This window comes from Mastigoproctus giganteus, chromosome 2 (assembly GCF_048544385.1).
Source record: "Mastigoproctus giganteus isolate SK-2022 chromosome 2, ASM4854438v1, whole genome shotgun sequence".
NCBI classification, from domain to species: domain Eukaryota; kingdom Metazoa; phylum Arthropoda; class Arachnida; order Uropygi; family Thelyphonidae; genus Mastigoproctus; species Mastigoproctus giganteus.
The window spans coordinates 132,330,721-132,354,110 of NC_143576.1; the positions used below are offsets into that span (position 1 = coordinate 132,330,721).

A 23,390-nucleotide genomic window follows, 5' to 3' on the forward strand; every position below is an offset into this window, starting at 1 on the left:
AGCTGATCCAGAAGCCTCCTAGAGAGTTACCAATAGGTTTGGTCCGGTGTACTATCTAGCGGCCAGCCTGCGAACACCGTTTTAGAGCTGTACCCTCGAAATGTAAGGAATATTGGATCTCGCCACGACATTCATCATAACCTCAAAAATCATCAATCATACTGCATGATGGAAGAGATAGGGAAGGGTTGGCCGGAACTTAGCTCTAGAGACTAAACATGGGTTCCACCACTTCAAGCCTCCAATAAGCAAAGTGGTGGTATTTCACCGGTTGATGAGTCATCTACCGTCTAGTACTGCCTGGTAACATAGAGGGGCGGTGTTCCTCCATGTGGTGTGGGCGCCACACCTCGACCCCTGCTTACGTTGGTTCACACCTGGGTGGTCACCCACCATGTACTTGTGCATGGAGGTTATATCCAGGATTACTAACAGTCCCACCATCGTGAAGGTGCAAGCAGAGGATTTGGCTGTCATAGACCGTCCGGATTTCACCGAAATTGGGTCCACTTGACTTAAGTGTCACCCGAATATCAGTTCCATCAGCGTTTTAGACTCCCAGGTAGCAAGAACAGCTTGTCTGGCATATCTGAGAGAATGTCTGTGACAACGTCAAGGACCATATTATACATATATTATATTCAAATTTTATTGGAAATAAAACATTAATAGTACATAATATTTTTTATTTATTAAAAAAAAAAAAAAAAAAAAAAAATGGTTAACATGTATTTTTATTTTCCCTGTCTCTCTCTCTCTTTTTTTTTTTTTAAGGGGGCCAATATTTTCTTCTGCGCCCGGGGCCTCAACCCGCTCCTGGGTCCTATCCAACATTTTATAAATGATCTGTTTCATGTTATTAAAGATGTTTCTGTAAAAGTATGTGCTGATGATACTTTACTGTATATAATTGGAAAAGATATTTTATGTATTAGCACAATAAGCTTGGTAATTCAGAAAAAGTTACAAATATGAGCTCATGACAATCACTTATTTTTGAATTACCAAAATAAATAATATTAATCAGACCTTCATATCAAATTATGCAATTATTCCCAAGGATTAAATTTCACACTTATCAATGTATGTCTACATACACTCATCCAGTATAATATTTGCAAATGTGCTCATACTGATATTGTATCTAAGCATGCAATACCTTGATCTTGGATTGGCTATTTTCTTAGCTGGTTTATTCATAGTAGTTATCTAATATCAAAGCTTAATTTATTTTGTTATTTGAGAAACAATTTTAGCATCCAGACTAAAGTTGAATTCTATTTTACTTTATTAAACTCTGTCACAAATGTTTTTGAGATCTGGACCAGGACTAAACCTTCTAATTTAAACCTAATTAATAATTTGATAATTAGGTTATTGAAATTTATTTTTGGCAATAAAATTTGGAATAATGTTTTAAAATAAAATCTTTGTTACTCAAATATAAGTTTTTCCAGATCAGAAACAACTTTTTTCTGTAAAAATTTAAGTTTTTAATTTATGAGAGCATGAGAAATTTTTCTCAAAGTTTCCTATTATAACTTTAGAAGGAGAATATCTATTTGATCATTCACCCCTACTGAACAGATATGCAACAAGACATCTTTGCATTATTATACAACAGGGGTGCCCAAACTATGGTCGTAAATAGCAATAGGCATAATAAACAGTAATTAGAGATTTCCTAATCCCTTGCCAGCCTGCATACTAATCCTGATGGCCAGAGTATAGGAACAAAGATCATCCTAGGTTTCCACTACACAAGAATCCCGGATCCAGGCTAAAAGCTGCACCATCGTCTGATGCACAGAGTAGTAAGATATCTTACTACTGTGGTCTGATGATCAGCAAGATCCTGAACCAGCCTGCACATAAATCCTAATGGTCAGAGTATGGGAGCAAAGGTCCCCCCCCCCCCCTGGCTTCTACTATACAAGTACCCTGGATTCAGGATAAAAACATGACACTATCCTATTGGTTAATGGAGTTAATCCCTCTACTATAAATTAACTGCTGGCAGCCTGTATGCACAAAGTTTCTGGTAGCATCAGCAAGAGGTATGAATTTCACTAAACAAATGTTTAGTGAAAAAAAGGTTAGTATTTTTACCCGACTTTTGGAGTGATTCAAGCAAAAAAACGCACATGTTTTTAAAAATTTATATTTCAGGGTCGTTGAAAACTGGAGTAAAGCAGTCCTCCTAGACATCATTAAGACTTCCATTTTACCCGGTAAAAGTAGTGTGTCGGATTGCTGGAAGTTGTACGATTGGCTAGATGAAGGGTTTTAGCACACAGCTGTTAACTACTCGCTTCACATCAGTGAGCCTGAAACTGGAGTGGTATTAAACGGCTACTGCCATCAAGAAAAATTTTTTTTTCGTTTTCTGAATAATAAAAAACAATTTCCTGATACATAAGAATTTGATTATAAAAATAAAAGTAGATAGTTATAAAAACGATAATGGAAATAGATAATTATTAATATTTAATTATTATTTTCAGGTAATATATTTTGCATTGCCTGAAAAGAATAATATGAGTATATTTTGTGAATTATTACATTTGTGAGAAGGTTAAATAAAATACATATAGTAATTAATTATATAGATCCAATGATTTTAACTTTATATCTATCTATATACACACACACACACACACACACACACACACGTATCTTCTCCAATTGATTCAGGAGTACTGTGTTATCGAAACTTATCCATATTTTTCTTACCCTGCCTGTAATAGTAGCGTGAAAGACCCTCGAGTAAACTCAACTCTATTAAAAATCACCTTAGATTAACAACTGGAAAAGAACGATTAACCAATATATGAATTGTATCCATTGAACCTCACGTTGCACGAAACATAAATCAGGATAAAAACTGTTGATTTTGCGCAGGCAAAAGGGAGAAAAATTCAATTAAAATATATTTTTTTGATACTAGAGAGCTATTAAGTGCTCGATATTTCCTATATTCTATTAAATTATGAATCAACAGGGCTTACCTTTATTTTAGATATAGGAAGCTTCTTTTCCAACTCTCCTTGTCCAACTCGCTAATAATTCATGGGGAAGGCGATATCAATTTTGCAAGATATTGCCATAAAGTTCGATTTTGGAGGTCTAAACTGGCTAATAATTAAGGATCAATTTTTTCTTTTTGGTGCTGTGGCAGGAATTGAGTTAAATTTAGGGGTCTAATAATTGGATATGGGGTGGGGGTGGATTATTCTCTACATTCCTTAAGTCAGACTAGATCTAGTCAGTTTAGACCTCCAAAATCTAATATGGCAATATCTTGCAAAATTGATATCGCCTTCCCCATGAATTATTAGCGAGTTGGACAAGGAGAGTTGGAAAAGAAGCTTCCTATATCTAAAATAAAGGTAAGCCCTGTTGATTCATAATTAAAATAATGCATCTTCATTGCACATGTTCAGTTTATTGTCACTTGAAATGGTTTTTAACAAATGTACTTCCATACTTCTTGGAAAGTTTAATATATATGTAAATATATAGATAGAAATTTTAAATCATTGGATCTATAGCATTAAGTACGACAGTCATGGACGTCCACAGAAAATTTTCCAGGAGGGGACAAAGCTTGGAGACAAATAATTACATCAATTTTTATTTAATTATTTAGGGTTTTTTTTTTTTTTTTTTTCACCAGTAGATTATAGAATATAGCAGGAGTGGCCAACTTAATTTCTGATGCCATCTACTTTTTTCCTTCAAAATGTGCCGCGATCTACCATCTCAAAAATTTCATTGCACAAATCGAGGGATGGTTGTATATTTAAAATTCGTCGTGATCGACCGAACTTAAATCCGCGATCGACTCGTTAGCCACCCCTGGAATACAGTATTGCATCAATACAAAAACATACATAATGTATATAAATTTCTCAATCACTTTTACGATTATAATTTGGGGAATTTTTTATTCGATCCCAGGGGTGGCAAGTACCAGTTTTCCTCCATCCGAGGACGTCCACTACTGCAGTATATGTATTTTTGAAAATTCACCTTTTCACAAATAATCACAAAATACTTATTATTTGCAGACAATAAAAATATATTACCTGAAAGTAATAATTAAATTAATAATTACCTATTTCCATTATCGTTTTTATAACTATTTTTATGTCAGGAAATTGTTTTTATTCTTTCTGAAAACGAAAAAATAAATACTGCGAGAATAATACATTGCTAGTATACAGGCCGGCAAATAAAGTGAGCATCGCCATGCTCCGTGACAATTCCCAACACAGACCGGCAGATATAGTGAGTGTCGCGCATGCTCGGTCAACCCGGAACTGCTCCGTCAGAATACAGTATGTGAACCGGAAGATATGAAGGGTTCCACGCATGCTCCGTGACAATTCCTGGCAGATAGCGGCGAAGATAGAGTGAATGTCACGCATGCTCAGCAAGTTGGAACTACCCGTCAGAATAGCGGTAACTCACGACACTAAAATGCAAGATTACCCTAAACTAACTACAGTAAACCAAAATAAAATAAAACCAAAATAACAAAAACAGACTGACCATTATACCCCATATCTACAGAGGACCACATGGCCAATAATGGTCAGGGAATCGCTGCATTTCAATCGCTAGACAAATCGTGGCAAAGGCGAACCGATCCCCCCCAATGCAGAGAATTTAAATAGCGGTGGATTTGAAACGCAGCGAAAAATAAAAATATAGAACAGACAGACAATCACCACAGCAGATAAATACACCACTGACAATGTAAGCTCATATAGACAAAAAAAATATATAAAATACTATAGATGGCGGTACAGGTGCAGCATAAGCATACCCACTACTACCATTTTATTTACATATATTAACATAATGAAGTACTGTAGTTAAAAAATAAAAAATTGTACAAAATATAATACGAAAATTAAAAATAAATATAAAGCTAATGATAGCTTTATATTTATTTTTAATTAATATATATTATATATATATGGGACATCCTGTATATATATATATATATATATATATATATATATATATATATATAGGGTGATTCACTGGCAGTGCGACAAACTTGCACGAGGTGTAGAGGGCACAAACACAGACGCGGATTTAATGGCGGGCGCCCTGGGCCCGACATCTGAAGGGCCCAGCAAAACCCCAACAAATTAGTTGAATATATTAGTTCAACTAATAGTTAAATTAATATGTTCAACTATTAGTTCAAACTTTGTGATTATTATTATGCTATTATTAATTACATTATACATATATTATATTCAAATTTTGGTTGTTTCTTGTGTTTATCTTCAACAGTTTCTCCTTAACTGAGAGTAAAGTGGAGGAGAAACTGTTGAAGATAAACACAAGAAAGGCACCTGGGGTGGATGGGATCGATCCAGTTATATTAAAGGAGGCAGCAGAGGAAGTAAGCAAACCCTTAGCCATAATTATGAGAGCTTCCTTGGACTCAGGGGAGGTACCCGCAGACTGGAGATGTGCAAACGTGACCCCAATTCACAAAGGAGGATCAAAGGCTGACACAAGCAATTATAGACCTGTGAGTTTAACTTCTGTTCCAGGAAAATTAATGGAGGCACTAGTTAAAGAAGCACTGCAGGATCATTTAGACAAGACTTCAGTTATAGCTCGGACACGGCATGGTTTTAAGGGGAAGTCTTGCCTGACCAATTTGATTGGATACTATGATGCAGTCACAAAGGAACTGGATGCAGGGAATAACTTTGATATTATATACTTGGATCTTAGAAAGGCTTTTAATACTGTTGCACATGGAAGATTGCTGCACAAATTGGAGCAGTGTGACATTGGAGGCAAATTGCTGCTGTGGATAAAGGGGTGGCTGAGGGGGAGAAGACAGAGAGTGGTAATCAATGGACACTGCTCATCGTGGACTGATGTTATTAGGGGAGTCCCTCAGGGCTCAGTGTTGGGTCCATTATTGTTTTCTGTATTTATAAATGATATTGATGATGGTATATCGGGCTTAATGTCCAAGTTTGCAGACGATACAAAGGTTGGCAGGGTTGTCAAGGACACTACTGACACTATGCTGCTACAACAGGATCTGGAAAGGTTGAGCAGATGGGCTGAGAGGTGGCAAATGAAGTTTAACATTGACAAATGTAAAGTACTACACAATGGGAAACAGCAACCCCAGAGCAACCTATCAACTCTGTGGTACTACACTGACAGTGGTAGAGAATGAAAGGGACCTGGGGGTGGTTGTGCAGACAGATATGAAGTTCTCTGAGCAGTGCCGACGGGCTGCAAGAGTAGCTCATGGTGTATTGTCAATGATATATAGGAATTTTTCTAGCAGGGATTAGGAGGTGATTATTCCCTTGTATAAGGCAATGGTCAGGCCCCACCTAGAGTACTGTATACAGGTCTGGAGGCCTCATTTCAAGAAGGATGTAGAGCTGCTGGAACGAGTACAGAGAAGGGCAACAAGATTAGTGAATGGAACAAAGGGGTGCTCTTACGAAGAACGGCTAAGTTTTGCGAATTACAGTGTCTGGAGACTAGGCACCAGCGAGGTGATCTGATAGCGGTGTATAAAGCATTGAATGGTTTGAGCATGCTCAAACCATTCAATGCTTTATACACCTCTATCATGCTGATGGGATTCTTCCTCTCGCTCAGAATAATCACCTGAGAGGGAATAAATTCAAATTGAGGAAAGACAGATGTAGGATAGATGTGCGGAAATTTGCCTTTAGCCAGCGAGTGGTTGGTTGGTGGAACAGACTTCCATCCCTTGTCGTGGAAGTTGATAGCCTAAATAAGTTTAAGGCTCAGCTGGACAGGTATTTTGAACGAACAGAGGTGTGAAGTGGAAGTGGTTTTTTTTTTTTTTTGGCTGATGCTGCATAAGCTTGCTTTCTTGCATCAAATGCCTCTACTAATGCTAATGCTAATAATATTTTTTATTTATTTAAAAAAATGGTTAACATGTATTTTTATTTTCCCTGTCTCTCTCTTTTTTTTAAGGGGCCCAATATTTTCTTCTGCGCCCGGGGCCTCAACCAACCTTAATCCGCTCCTGCACAAAGACGAATCGGAATCACATAGCATTGCAGGGTCCGAAGTGCCTTCGTCATGCGGGAGGTCGCATGAACAAAGAAGCAAATAAAAAGAACAGAAACCGCAACTCGTTAGTGTAACAGAAATCATTTTAATGACGTGTTTTACATTGGCAAAAAGCCATGCTACAGAAGGTGATCGAAAGTTCGCCCAGAAAATAGTCACACAGGCTTCACAGCGCCGCCGCATGGAATCCCCAACTTTCTGGAAGATTCCTGGCGTGTCTCGAATCTCTCCGGCAGCTACAGAGATGCGAACGATGAGGTCTTCAACTGAATCAACGGGGGTCTCGTACACCAATGTCTTCATTTGATCCCAAAAGAAGTCCAGGCATGATAGGTCCGGCGATCTAGCAGGCCAATGAACTGGACCACCACGACCTATCCAATGCTATCCAAAAGTAATATTTAGGTGTTGGCGGATGTCACTGGTGTAATGTGGAGGAGCCCCCATCATGCTGGAACCACATTGAGCGGCGCAACGACTGAGGAACACGTGCTTCTTCAATAAGTTCGGGCAGGGTTGCTGTAGAAAGTTCAAGTATACCCTACCGTCCAGACGAGGGGGCAGAAGGTACGATCCAATGAGGTGGTCTCCAACAATGCCTGCCCAAACATTGACAGAGAAACGGCGTTGAGTTGCACGTGTTCGCAAACCATGGGGGTTCTCCAAAGTCCACAAATGCACATTATGTTGATTGAAGGTTCCCTCTCTTGTGAAACTTGCCTCATCCGTGAACAATACGGACGCTGCAAATGCGCTGTCTGCCGCACTCTGTTGAAGAAACCAAGTAGCAAAAGTCTTCCGGAGTGGATAATCCGCAGGCTCCAATGAGTGGACGCATTGCAGATGGTATGAACTCATTTGGTTTGTTGACAGTATCCTCCATACAGTGGATTGGGAAATACCCAATCGTTGGCCTATCGCTCGAGTACTCGTACTCGGATTGCCTTCTGCAAGACGTAGGACATTCTCCTCATTGTCTGGCGTCCTCGTCGTTCACTCTCGATTCATGGTACCTCTCGTGAAACAACCAGTCTCACGTAACCTTCTGCGCACACGTGCGAAAATCTTATGAGCATGCCTGTGTGGGAAACTTTCCTGGTACAAGCGCAGAGCGGCGCGCCCGTTACAGTCCGCAGCTCCATACCGGAGGTGCATGTCGGCGAGTTCAACGTTTGAATACTCGTCCATCCTACTGCCTCGGGAACCGGTTCGCAAATGCGGACTTCCAGCGGGATCGCTTTTCAACCTCCCGTTCAACGTCCTCTACCGCATGACGAAGGCATTTCAGACCCTACAATGCTATGTGATTCTGATTCGTCTTTGTGCCCCCTACACCTCCTGCAAGTTTGTCGCACTGGTAGTGAATCACTCTGTATATAGGGTGTCCCAAAAAAAAAAGGTGTAACCAATTTTAATGGTTTGTAACAAATGTAATTTTAATGATAGAAACAGAAAACCTGCTCTAAATGTGAGAAAAACAGTTGAAGTTTTTACTGACATTCAACATGTGCACCACTTGTCACACGAACGATATCTAATCGGTAATAAAGTTCATCCCATGCTGTATCAAGAATGTCACGCTTAATCCTGGACTTTAAGTCTGCAACAGGGGTCTTGTAGACTGTGACTTTGATGAATCCCCATAAGAAGCAATCACAAAGGACTAAATCTGGTGAACGTGGTGGCTACGCAATGGGTCCATCACGCCCAATCCAACGGCCAGGAAACTTGTCATCAAGAGACTTCCTCCCACTCAAAGCCCAATGTGGCGGCGCACCATCCTGTTGGAAAATAACCCCGTTTGGCAGTTCATCCCCTCATTTGGATGTCCTGGTAATATCCGCTCTCACAGTCGCTTCTTGAAAGGATTACTAGTTTCCTTTTGTTTGTATTGCTCATTTAAAATTAGTTACACCTTTTTGTTCGTGCGACAAGTGGTGCGCATGTTGAATGTCAGTAAAAACTTCAACTGTTGTTCTAACATTTAGCGCAGGTTTTGTGTTTCTATCATTAAAATTACATTTGTTACAAACATTTAAAATTGGTTACACCTTTCTGGGACACCCTGTATACATATATATCATTGATAAATGTTGAAAACAACAATGGGCTAAGCACTGAACTATGGGGAACTCCACCTAATAACATTCGTCCACGAAGAGCATTCGTCCCTTTTATCCATATTAAAATTGTTCCTAAATTCCAAGTATGTAATGTGAAAATTATTTTTTAGATCCAGTTCCTTGGTCATTGAATCATGGTAACCTATTAGATTTGTTAGACAAGATCGCCTCTTAACAAATTCATGTTGTAATTTCAGTATAAATTGGATGGTTGTCCAGATGGTCCTGCATTACTTCTTTTCCGATATTTTCCAATATTTTCCGTGAACAGATTTTAAGCTGACAGGTCTGTAATTACTGATATCACCTTTTTATCCCTTTTTATGAATTGTGGATATATTTGCACATCTCCAGTCCGTACGGACTCAGCTCAAAGATCTATATATATATATATTTGCGTAATTTACACAAAATGCCAAAACTAATAAAAGGACAGCAGAAATTGGAGATATTGAAGGCTTGAGAAAGAATGTGAATATCCTATATGATATAATGAATTAAGCAAAATTATAGGCTGAATTGGATAGCCAACTAGAGAGAAGGGAACTGTAAAGAAAAATGATTAAATTAATTTCTAGAGTAATAGCAAGCATCAGATAAGGGTGGGAAATTTTGGTTTTAAATCTAAGAAAGGGGTAGAGATACTATAAAATTAAAATCTGATGTTAGCTAAAAATAAATATTGATACATAATCAGGTATTTCATCAGGGGACTACTTTCTAAATTTGCCGTACCTGTGGGAAAAAAAGCAAATTTAAGAATAAAACTAAGTGAGAGAAAATGGCGGGGGTTAAAAAAAAAAAGAACTTCCACAAAAATATGGACAAGGTAGTCCCAACAGTGTATGTTGTAGAACAAAATAAATTCAAGTAAATTAAGAAGTAACATGGTAATAAAATTAAAATAGTGTTTACAGTGTTTACAGATGCAATAATAGGTGGTTATAAGCGAATGACGTGATTTAGAATAAATTTAGGTAGAATATGTATACGAAATTAGTGCAAGCAAATGGTATAAGGCAAGGCAGTGAATCGAGGAAAGGCAAGGAATGAAAGTGTCGGTAAAAAGGTGAAGATAGCGAGAGAATAAGGATAGTAGGAAAGTTCGTATGACCCTCGTATTACACTAATACTTTTAGGAACGAGAAAAAGGAGAAGTAGAAAGTAAAAAGATAAAAAAACTAAGAAAAAGACATTATAGATTACCGGGGCTAGCTGGGATCGTAAAGCCCATACTTTTAGTAAAAGCTCTGACTAAGAGAATGTTAGTAGAAAGAAAGAGCAATAGATTGAGCAGAAGACCAATAGATTGACAGTAGCCACTGGCAGAGGTGAAAGAGATTCTTGCACTGCTTCTATTAGAATGAGCAGAAGCCTGAAAAACAAGATGCATGGTATTTCAGAGACTGCTGGGAGCCATTGCGGTACAAGTAAACACATGGGTTGTGTTAGGGTAGCTAAGAATAGAAACAGGTGCAGGTATACTTGCGTGTACACCAATGCTAGGAGTTTAGTAAATAAATTTGATGAATTTGAGGTATTGCTTAAAACATCGAAGGCAGATATTGTTGGGATATCAGAGACGTGGTGTCACACAGATATAAGGGATGCAGAACTGCAATTTGGGGAGTACAACGTCTACAGAAAGGATAGACAGGATAGGAAGGGGGGAGGGGTTATGCTATTAGTTAAGAAACACATAAAAACCAAGGAAGTGAAGCCAGTCGACATCGCTGGACAGTGCAGTGTGGAGTCAGTTTGGTGTGACATAAACATTGGGAGATCAAAATTGAGAGTAGGAGTGTGCTATAGGCCTAATGACTCTGATGAGTATAATAAGGAACTGTACAGGGAAATAGAGTGGGCCAGTAAATCAGAGTGTCTTATAATGGGAGATTTTAATTTCCCAGATATTGACTGGAATTTGGGGGCTGGTTACTCACACACTAGCAGGGCTTTTGTGGATTTATTGGATGATTGTTTTCTACATCAGCATGTTCGGGAGGCAACTAGAGGGAGTAATACTCTTGATTTGATTATCAGCAGTGATTCTTCATGCATTAAGAATCTGCAGATAAATGAACCACTAGGTGGCAGTGATCACAGTGTGCTGAAGTGGGATTTACTCAAAGAGGTAACTACCATTAGGGGTAAAGGGAAGGGTTATTGCTTCCGTAAAGGCGACTACGATGGACTGAGACAGTATTTAAATTCTATACAGTGGGACCAACTGATGATGTTACCAACAGCAAATTCAAAATGGGAAGCATTCAAACAACTTATCTTGGAAGCTACTAGGCTTTACATACCAACTAAGAAATATTGTTCAAGGTTTAGGCCAAAATGGATGTCAGATGAACTAATGAGGCATATGGCAGAGAAGAAAAATGCATGGGATACATACAAATTAACACATGACACAGAAGCCTATGATAGATACAAGTTGATATGCAACCAAGTTACAAAGGAGGTTAGGCAGGCGAAGGCAGATTACGATAAATCCTTGGCAAGGGATGCAAAGAAAAACAGCAAAGAGTTCTTTACTTATGTAAACTCTAGAAGGAAGGGGATGAATCAGATTGGTCCACTTGATATTGATGGGTCAAGTGTTGATGATCCTGCTCAGGTAGCTAACAAACTAAATGAATATTTTGCATCGACATTCACACATGAGGAGTTATTCAGCGAGGGGAATGCCAGAGGTGTATTCAACTCTAGCAGTAAGCTACAGAATCTTGAAATAACTGGGAGTAAAGTGGAGGAGAGGTTGTTGAAGATAAACACAAGAAAGGCACCTGGGGTGGATGGGATCGATCCAGTTATATTAAAGGAGGCAGCAAAGGAAGTAAGCAAACCCTTAGCCATAATTATGAGAGCTTCCTTGGACTCAAGGGAGGTACCCATATACTGGAAATGTGCAAATGTGACCCCAATTCACAAAGGAGGATCAAAGGCTGACACAAGTAATTATAGACCTGTGAGCTTAACTTCTGTTCCAGGAAAATTAATGGAGGCACTGGTTAAAGAAGCACTGCAGGATCATTTAGACAAGACTTCAGTTATAGCTCAGACACAGCATGGTTTTGTTAAGGGGAAGTCTTGCCTGACCAACTTGATTGGATACTATGATGCAGTCACAAAAGAACTGGATGCAGGGAATAACTTTGATATTATATACTTGGATCTTAGAAAGGCTTTTGATACTGTTGCACATGGAAGACTGCTACACAAATTGGAGCAGTGTGACATTGGAGGCAAATTGCTGATATGGATAAAGGGGTGGTTGAGGGGGAGAAGACAGAGAGTGGTAATCAATGGACACTGCTCATCGTGGACTGATGTTATTAGTGGAGTCCCTCAGGGCTCAATGTTGGGTCCATTATTGTTTTCTGTATTTATAAATGATATTGATGATGGTATATCGGGCTTAATGTCCAAGTTTGCAGACGATACAAAGGTTGGCAGGGTTTTCAAGGACACTACTGACACTATGCTGCTGCAACAGGATCTGGAAAGGTTGAGCAGATGGGCTGAGAGGTGGCAAATGAAGTTTAACATTGACAAAAGTAAAGTACTACACATGGGAAACAGCAACCCCAGAGCAACGTATCAACTCTGTGGTACTACACTGACAGTGTTAGAGAATGAAAGGGACTTGGGGGTGGTTGTGCAGGCAGATATGAAGTTCTCTGAGCAGTGCAGACGGGCTGCAAGAGTAGCTCATGGTGTCTTGTCAATGATATACAGGAATTTTTCTAGCAGGGACAGGGATGTGATTATTCCCTTGTATAAGGCATTGGTCAGGCCACACCTTGAGTACTGTATACAGGTCTGGAGGCCTCATTTCAAGAAGGATATAGAGCTGCTGGAACGAGTACAGAGAAGGGCAACAAGATTAGTGAATGGAACAAAGGGGTGCTCTTACGAAGAACGGCTAAGTTTTGCAAATTACAGTGTCTGGAGACTAGGCACCAGCGAGGTGATCTGATAGAGGTGTATAAAGCCTTGAATGGTTTAAGCATGCTCAATGCTGATGGGATTCTTCCTCTAGCTCAGAAAAATCACCTGAGAGGGCATAAATTCAAATTGAGGAAAGACAGATGTAGGATAGACGTGCGGAAATTTGCCTTTAGCCAGCGGGTGGTTGGTTGGTGGAACAGACTTCCATCCCTTGTTGTGGAAGTTGATAGCCTAAATAAGTTTAAGGCTCAGCTGGACAGGTATTTTGAACAAACAGAGGGGTGAAGTGGAGGTGGGTTTTTTTTTTTTTTGGCTGATGCTGCATAAGCTTGCTTTCTTGCATCAAATGCCTCTACTAATGCCAATGCTAATGCTAATGATGTAAGAAGCCAAAAATAACAACAGAAAGAATTACGAAAAAGTAGAAAGTAAATACCTGGAGTTTAAGTATTGTGTTGTAAATAGTTAAGGCGGGAAATGTTTTGCTGCTGCTTTGTGCACTCAGGTGCAAATGATATATTATTTTTATCTATCCGTAACTTTGAATGAATGACAAACAGCACTACGTGAATTTTAACAAATAAAATCTAATATGAAGACGAAATTCATCTTCATATTGCATTTTCTTTGTAAAAATTCACGTAGGGCTGTTTGCAATTCATTCAATTGGAATTAATCGGTATTACTTTTGCATATTACTTTAATTTTTATTTATTTTTGAATTATTGACTTTTATTCCTTTTCTTTTTGGCCTCTGTCGGGTCGGCTACGACGTATACGTCTGCTCAGTTTTTCTGTCTGCTACGTGCAGGCTGGATTTACACATAAGCTAAACAAGCTACAGCTTTAGGCCTCATATTACAAGGCGCCTCGCTACACCTTTAAAAATTCTTTTTTAATATTGTCACACTGAACCAGTGAAGGGCTTCATACATGTTATAGCTTAGGGTCACAACAAGTTTAAATCTGGCTCTGGCCACGTGTATGTCATAACAGAAACAGGCCTTGCTTTCTTCTGTACTTCCTTTGGTTGACGGCCCATGCTTACCAAGTTCAAATCTTAGGATCTATAGTAACCCCAGGGGCTCACATCTGGTGAGTATGGGCTTGACACACCCTGGGTCCTGATCAGCATGAATTGTTGAGGAGGCTTCCATCCTGCAGTGGGTTGATAATGGCTGCACTTTACTTTTTTTTTTTTTTTTTTACACCCAGGGTCCTGATCTGGATCATAATTTTTCTCTTATCTGATGATTCCCTTCTACTTCTCACTCTCTCTCTCTCTCTCTCTCATGATAATTCGAAATTTTTTTTTTAGCTGGTGCAGCATAAGCACCAGGCTTCCTTGCACTATATGGCTAGTAATAATAATAAAGTACCATTTTTATTTAATTTAATTTTATGTAATCTGCTTTTATATTTCAGGCACTTTTTTAATTTTTTCTACTGTAACTACGCCTGACAGGTAGCACATCTACTCATACACTTATCTAATCTATTTATTTATTTGTTTCATTATGGTTGCTGGGGGTTTCTGCTATTACTAGCCGTAAACCAGCACAATATATTATTATTAGCTATATGGTGGAAGGAAGCCTGAGGCTTTTGCTTCACCAGCCAAAAACAAAAAAAAAAAAAAAAATTCTGAATTACCCCGAGAGACAGAGAGAGAGAGAGAGAGAGAGTCAGAGTCAGAAGTAGAAAGGAATCACCAAGAAAGAGAAGAATGATGATATCCAGCTCAGGACCCTGGGTGTGCCAAGCCCATACTCACCAGATGTGAGCCCCTGGGGTTATTATTTTTTTTAGTTCTTTTTTAGCCGTTGTGATTTTTCACTACAAATTATTATTATTATATATATAGCAAAAATAAATTATAAAAAATATATATATATTGCGGAAATAAATTATAAAAAATATATATTGCGGAAATAAATTATAAAAAATATATATTGCGGAAATAAATTATAAAAAATATATATAGCGAAAATAATATAAACCATATATCATAAGTTAACACAAAAAAGGGAGGGGGGGATGTGAAATGGTATCACGATTCATGAAGTGTATATCACATTAAAAACATTAAACAATAAAAAGACATCAGGATAGTATGTTTAAAAAATCATTATAAAATTCCATTTTGAAACATATCATACCTTTTACATTTCTTTTTATTGTTGAACAATCTAGCTGGAATAATCTTATATGTGAAATTAAAAATACACACACACTCGTCCATTATAACCGTCTGTGGTCGGAAGTACCGTATTTTGCGCGTATTTTGAATTTGTGCACGTGTGCTTTGAGAAATGTATGTTGTTGTTTTTTTTTTTTGAGTATATATATATATATATATATATATATATATATATATATATATATAAGTATATATTATGTGAATATATATATAAACAATTGTATTTTTATAAAAATAATGACATCATTTTATATCACGCTTATCTTGCGCAGCGCTGCAAAAATGCATATAGGCATATATTCACATTTTTCCTAATTAAAAAAAAAATTATATATATATATATATATAAATATAAAGGTTGACTCACTCGTGAGATTTCAGTTGGATTCACATCCAGCTATTCTAATAATTCTATTCTTTTTTGAAGTGAAATATAACGTTGATACTGTTTTGAGCCATTATTTTGCTAAAAGATAAAATCACGAAATCCCATTTTTTTCCAGCAGAGAAATTTAAATTTCCATGGAGTTATATCAACATAATTCGTTTCTTATGCAATAAACTTTGATTAATTATTAAAAATTATTTTTTTAATAACAGCCTGTTCGTAAAAGCCATTTCACAGATTTTTATTTATTTATTTTTCTCAAAGTGATCTGACATGGATTATAATTTAATTAATGTTTTTTTTTTTTTGTTTTTTTTTTAATAGGAATTACTGCACCAATCGCAATGAAAGTTTACATTCATTGGAGATTTGCAAAATAAATTCTCGCGTTTTACTTGTTGTCGAGATGATTGGGAAGAGGAATGCTTGATGTATAGGAATTGTGAAGAGGAATGCTTGATTTACTGGCATGTAAAGGTGATGTTGATTTAAAAATCATATGGAAAGTGAAAAACACAAAAAAATGCCATTAGGGGAGGGAGTTCTTCGGTAAAATTGACAACTTATTTTGGAAAAGTTGATGATAGCAAGCAAAAGCTTAATGATATCACATCCAAAGATGTTTGCTCTTTACTGTGTTAAACACCATTGGAGTTTTAGTTCAGTGAACTGCATAACCATTTTGTTCCAAAACACAAGGGCGATTCAAAAGTTTTTGCAATCATATAATTTTATTAAAGTTACACACTACAAATTTTTACAGTTTCTCAAAATATTCACCAGGACAAGGATGAAAACTTAAACAAGTTTTTGTCATAAACCAATCTCCTTTGGAGATCATATTTATTTCATCAATGAAGACCCAAAAAGTATTTCTATCCCTCTGAAATTTTTTCCCTTTGAGTAGAATTTTGACTTTTGGGAATCAGAAGAAATCACAAAGTTACCTCTTTGAGTAAATCTCACCTCAGCACACTGTGATCACTGGCACCGTGGTTCTTTTATCTGCAGATTCTTAATGCATGAAAAACCACTACTGATAATCAGATCAAGAGTATTACTCCCTCTAGTTGCCTCCCGAACATGTTGCTGTAGAAAACAATCATCCAATAAAATCCACAAAAGCCTTGCTAGTGTGCGAGTGACCAACCCACAAATTCCAGTCAATCTCTGGGAAATTAAACTCCCCCATTATAAGACACTCTGATTTACTGGCCTACTCTATTTCTTCGCACAACTGCTCATTATACTCATCAGATTCATTAGGCCTATTACACACATCTACCATCATTTTTCCTTTCCCAGTGCTTATGTCACACAAAACAGACTCAACATTGCATTGTTCACCAACATCAATTGGATGTGCTTCCTTAGATTTTATGTGTTTCTTAACTAACAGTATAACCCCTCCTCCTGTCCTGCCCTGTCTGTCCTTTCTGTACACACTGTACTCCCTAAATTCCAATTCTGCACTGCTTATGTCTGTGTGACACCACGTTTCTGATATCCCAACAATATCTACCTTTGATGTCTTGACTAGAACTTCAAGCTAATCAAATTTATTAACTATACTCCTAGCACTGGTGTATATGTAAGTATACATGCACCTGTTTCTACTCTTAGTTACCCTAACAGAGCTCATGTATTTACTTGTTCCACTATGACTTCCAGCAGTTCTGGAAATCCCCATTGCCTTGCTTTCCAGGCTGCTGCTCAATTGCATTTCAATAGCAGCAGTGTAAGAATCACTTTAACCTCTGCCAGCGGCTACTGTTAATCTATTAGTTCGTGTATCCCCCCCCTAAGCTAGCAGTTTTCTGACCCACCTAATTCTGCCTCAATATCATCAGCAAATATTCTTGCACCCTTTCTATTTAAGTGTATCCCATCCCTGTAGAAGCAGTCTCTCCTGTTAACAAGCATGACAAGTTTAAATTGGAAAGGATGATTGCAGAATAGATGGGTAAAAATTTGCATCTGTCCAGAGTGTAATCAACTGTTAGACTATCCTTCCATCTGGTGTTGTGGAGGTGGGTAGTTTGGAATAAATTTAAGGATGGTTTGGGCAGAGTATCTGAAAGATTTCTTTTAGCTGATGCTGTATAAATTTTGCTTAGTGTTGCTAATAATAACATTGGAGCCAAAATTTTAATTGTGTTTAGTGTATTAGAATGGCTAAATCTGTTGCTGACCCATTTATTGGAAATAAGTTTAATTTTATTGCTCTTTTAGATTCTATGCTTTGAGTTATGAATTTGTTTTAGTATATTGTATGTTTAGTATATTATCAGTGTTCCTTCTAAGCTACATGCATGCATGGCAGGCATAACCTCCAATAAGTCTGTATATGAGGTTCATCACCATGCAGCAAACGTGAAACCATGTGTTTGCCAGCTTATTCAACTATGCAAAGTAACAGCTGGTCAACCTTAAATATATATCTGACAAGACTGTCTGTAGTGTTGGGCCTCTTGGCTGTAGGATGCTGCGTTGTAGTCATCGATTGTTGTGGGATGCATAGCTGCAGTTAATATGCTGTTGTTATTATTGTAGTGATTTTAATTTGTTAAAATCATTCCTGAATTTTAATCATGCCAAAATGGAATAGCGATGGATTTTACAAAGTAGTTGTAAAGAAAACCTAAAGAAAATTCCACCCGAATCATAAATCTCATATTGATTGCATTACAGAGCTAGAGAATAAACAAACAGGAATTGTTAGACTGCTAACTGAAACACTGAATGATTGTCAGCTGACTCTGCACAAAACCACAGATCTAATCTGAATGTGTTAGTTGATAATATTCTTCTGGTAATTCACAAGAATTTGTTAACGTTGTTGGTTGTTAGCATATATGGTCATACTGAAAAATACATTAAAATTCATTTCAGACAACTGCAGCAAGAATTATGCTTTCAAATTTGTTGATTGTATAAATTATGCCATTCAGAAAGCATGAACAAATTGCTTAATGCAAATTTACACACTTTAATTGTCAATCAAAGTACTGATATTTCTGTATCCAGAATGTTGATACTCTACATCAAATATTGTTGCAAAGGCAATTTAAATTAGAAGTCAATGTTTGGTTGAATTTTTCGGTTGAATAAATGCAATACTGAATTGATAAGCGCTGCTATTGAAAAATTGTACCAAATTTATAAGTTGAATCTTCAGAAGAGGGTGATGTTCACTTCTGAAGGTACTTTAGTTATGTTAGGTAAATGCAATGGCGTTGCAACACTTTTGAGGAAGTCAGTTCTACGCTTTACAGAACAGCGTTGTGTAGCACACGGGGGGGGGGGGGGGAACTTGGGTATTGATGATGCCTGGAAGAATGTTTCACTAGTGAAAGATTTTTGAGACAATACTCAGAACTGTTTGTGTTTTTCAGTCAATCACTGGGTAGGCAAGCAAAATTTAAGCAATTAGTTGATGCATCTGATAGTGAATCAGTTTCATTCAGACCTCTAAATCAACTTAGATGGGTATCTAGATGCTTTGCAGTTAAAACATTAATGAAAAACTATGATGTTCTACTTGAATACTGTTCTGAATAAGTTGATTGAAAACAGTGATCCCCATCTATTGCTTGGATAAATTAAAGAATCTGCAGGTTCATGTTGATTGCCATCTTGAACTCACTTAATGTTCTGAATGAATTGACTGAGTTATGTAGTTTGCAATGTAGTTCTCTAACAACAGTCAAGGCACAACAGTTTGATGAAGTTGGAATCAATAAGTTGCATGCTCAGTATTTTTGTGAAAATCCTCATTTCAGTACAGAGGTTAAAGCGTTACTGTCTGCTGCAAATGATGACACTGACACTGCAGCTATCATCATCAGGTTCATTGATCGTGTCTGTGAACATATGGCAGGCAGGTGAACTAAAGCAATGGAACATTTTTGACTTTGCTAATTTTTCAAACGTCACCAACTTCAATGTTGAAACATGAGAATTAGCAGAGTTGGCATCAATATACAGTATTTTGCCAAATATATCAGATCAGAGAAATTCTGTAGTAGTTTATGCAAACAGTTCATAGACTTTCATTTTACGGTTCATGAGAAAATCAAAGCCAGTGCAATCAATAGCATATGCCTTACAAGATGATCAATTCAATATATTGGCAGTCCTATTGGATGTTTGCAGTAGGTTTCAAGCCTCAAATCCTAATTGTGAACATGAGTTTAAGCTTAATGAACAAAATTAAAAATACATTAAGAAACAGAATGCAAGTTGATCATTTCGACCAGCTTATACGAATTAAGCTTTATATGTTAAACTTACTTAACTCTCATAAGGAGTTCTCTCCTTTGTATCAAAATATGTTTTCATTTGTAAAATTACCTGTTTTTGTAAATTAATTGTTCGATTTTCCCGGAAGTTTCGGGAGGCTGTAAAAATGTAAACCCCTGGCTTTTTGGCCTTGAAGGGCATTAAAGATTATATATATATATATATATATATATATATGAAATATGAAAACAAAGATGTGGAAAAACAGGAAAAATAAGGAAAAACAGTACGTGTACCTGAATGCGCAAAGCAGCAAAACAGGATACATGTATATAAATAATATAAAATAAAAATATATAAAAATAAAATAAAAATGTAGATGGAGAAGTTATTAAACACAAAATGCCGAGCCTAGTTGAAGAAAAAAGAGAAAAAGAATGTTAAGATCCTATAAAAAAAAAAAAAAAATTAATTATTAAGTAGAATTAAATCCGAATTAATGCCGAATTAACAGGCCAATTATATATACAAAAGCTGAAAGAAAAAGAGGGGAGGGTGATAGAGATAAAAATTATAAAATAAAAATTAAAAATTGGTACATAGATCAGGTATTTCATCAGGGGGCTACACCTGATCATGTACCAAACACTGTGTTTCTATGCAAACTCATGTTGATGGAGAAGCTGAAGAAATGAAAAGGAAATAAAAAGGAAATAAAAAAATTTTTTTATTTCCTGATCTATGTACCAATTTTTAATTTTTATTTTATAATTTTTATTTTATAATTTTTATCTCTATCACCCTCCCCTCTTTTTCTTTCAGCTTTTGTATATATAATTGGCCTGTTAATTCGGCATTAATTCGGATTTAATTCTACTTAATAATTAATTTTTTTTTTTTTTTTTTTTTATAGGATCTTAACATTCTTTTTCTCTTTTTTCTTCAACTAGGCTCGGCATTTTGTGTTTAATAACTTCTCCATCTATATTTTTATTTTATTTTTATATATTTTTATTTTATATTATTTATATACATGTATCCTGTTTTGCTGCTTTGCGCATTCAGGTACACGTACTGTTTTTCCTTATTTTTCCTGTTTTTCCACATCTTTGTTTTCATATTTCATGTATTTCATTTAATTTTAGCTATCTGCAGCTTTGCGCGTGGCTACTTTTAAATGCAACCCCCACTCCTTCCCTTTAGATGGATTCGTTGCTAACACAATTTGCCCTATTTAATTTTTACCCCACTTGTCATGCACTACGTCTCTTTAAACAATACGGCGAGTCAGCACTGTGTTGCCCCTAGTTCAGCTAGAAAACGTGTTGCGCTACATCCCACTCCTGAGGATGTAGTGTTAAATATTAAACAGGAGAATCGTTCCCTTAACCCTGAGTACATTACACATATTTTAAACCAAAATTTATTTTTTCAAAAATGTTTAGATAAACGATGTCTCACTTGTCCCATGATGGATAACTCCGAATCCAAATCTAACTCTACTTATCCTCCTTTTTGTAAAACTAAAAATGTCATATATTTGCTCACATGCAATATTTGCAATGTTAAATACGTAGGCCAAACCACAAATTCTCTTAATATCAGAATCAATGGGCACAGATCCAAAAGTAAAAATCTTTTACTTGATAACATTTTAGATACTGAAATAGAACTTTTCCATTTTCACCACCATGGCTTCAACAACGTTAAAATTAAAATACTTGCCATTATCAATGACAACGTTCTTCGTGATTATTATGAGAATCTATTTATGTGCACTTATAAATCTTTATATCCCTACGGCCTAAACAATAGATTTTTTAACAAAACTCTTTTAAGCAATGGTTGTTTAAACACCAGCCACTGCATTTACAATTTATTCCATCTTAGTCATTTCTTCAATAACAATAAGCGTAGATACAAACGTGGAAATAAATCAAATCGTCATCATAGGCATATTTGGCACAATTTTCGTAATATTATTAGCTCCTGGGACAATACCATTCTTGATGTACACAACATTTCTCTTTTTCTCTTTAATATCAAAAACTCTATACTTAAAGCCTTAACTTTATTTATTAGCAATTTTAAATGTAAAAATATTCAACTTAAGCATATTATTTTAGACATCTCTCTCTTTAGACTAGGTCGCATTACTACATACAGTAATGAATACTGTACTATTAAATTTACTCATAGTTGGTTCGATAAAATTCCTTGGCATTATTTACTTAATAATCGTAATAATATTCTCCCATTTTATAATCATTTCAAGTTCAAGATCCATCACTGCTTCAACTATGAATCTCCTATTGGACTCAAAATCTGTAATTATAAAACTCTAGCTACTAATTTAGGCAACTTACAAGCTTTAGATCTTCCATGTCACTGATGATCCCATATATGCTCCTTACGTTGATCAACATCATAAACATATTATTACTGGTAACCTGGACATTATTAACAACATTCCACTAAAGTCCGCTATGGAAAAAGGTTTTAAATTCAGACCAGTCCATAAGGCCAACCTCAATAATATATATAAAGATATTTATCTGAATATCTTGAATTTTTGCAACAAGTTAGCATATAAATATACAATACCCCACGAAGCTTTCTATAATTGGATAAATGTCACATTTCAAGACATTAAAAAAATTATTTCTAAAACTTACTACCTTTATAATAATTCGCATACCAAATATTTTAACCTGAAAAAAGCCATCTCAGATTTACAACAAAAATTTATCATCACTCCGGTAGATAAGGCTTCTAATAACTTTGCTATCTTCTGCAAGCAATTTTATTACACCACCCTCAAAAAGGAAGTAGAAAGTAGTTCCACCTTTTTACGCTGTAATCTCGGCATTAATACCATCATCAAAAAAATTATAGCTTTGCATAAAAAATTGCATACCAAAATTCGCAATTCTACTTTGCCTTTCTTGTATATGATAGCCAAATTCCATAAACATCCAGTTAGCTTCAGATTCATCACTAGTGCCAAAAAAAGTGGCTGTTATCATCCAGGTAAACAATTTTTCAAATTGTTAACTACTATCCTTATTAATATCCCTACCACCTGGATCATTAACAACAACCACAGTATCATTAAAATTTTTAATTCCAATGCATATTCCAGCATATTTAGTATTGAAACATATGACTTCACCAACTTATTTACCTCCTTACCGCATCACCTGATTGTTAATGTACTTCATCAATTGTTCCTCAAATACAAAAACGTTATATCAACAGATGAGGTCACTTGGAATAACTACATCAACCTCTGTATCCTAAACAATTATATCTATGATGGTAGATATGCTTATAAACAATCCATAGGAGTTCCCATGGGTTCACAAATTTC

General features: G+C 36.4%; 1 protein-coding gene across 1 annotated transcript in view; it reads left to right on the forward strand.

Annotated features, from left to right (window-relative positions):
• Positions 1–15,381: 15,381 nt before the first annotated feature.
• Positions 15,382–23,390, forward strand: part of LOC150089573 (uncharacterized) — a 183,973-nt gene continuing 175,964 nt past the window's right edge. The window contains exon 1 of the mRNA XM_090368672.1: positions 15,382–15,504. The gene's annotated coding sequence lies outside the window, so the exon portion shown is untranslated. The remainder of the gene's footprint in view (positions 15,505–23,390) is intronic.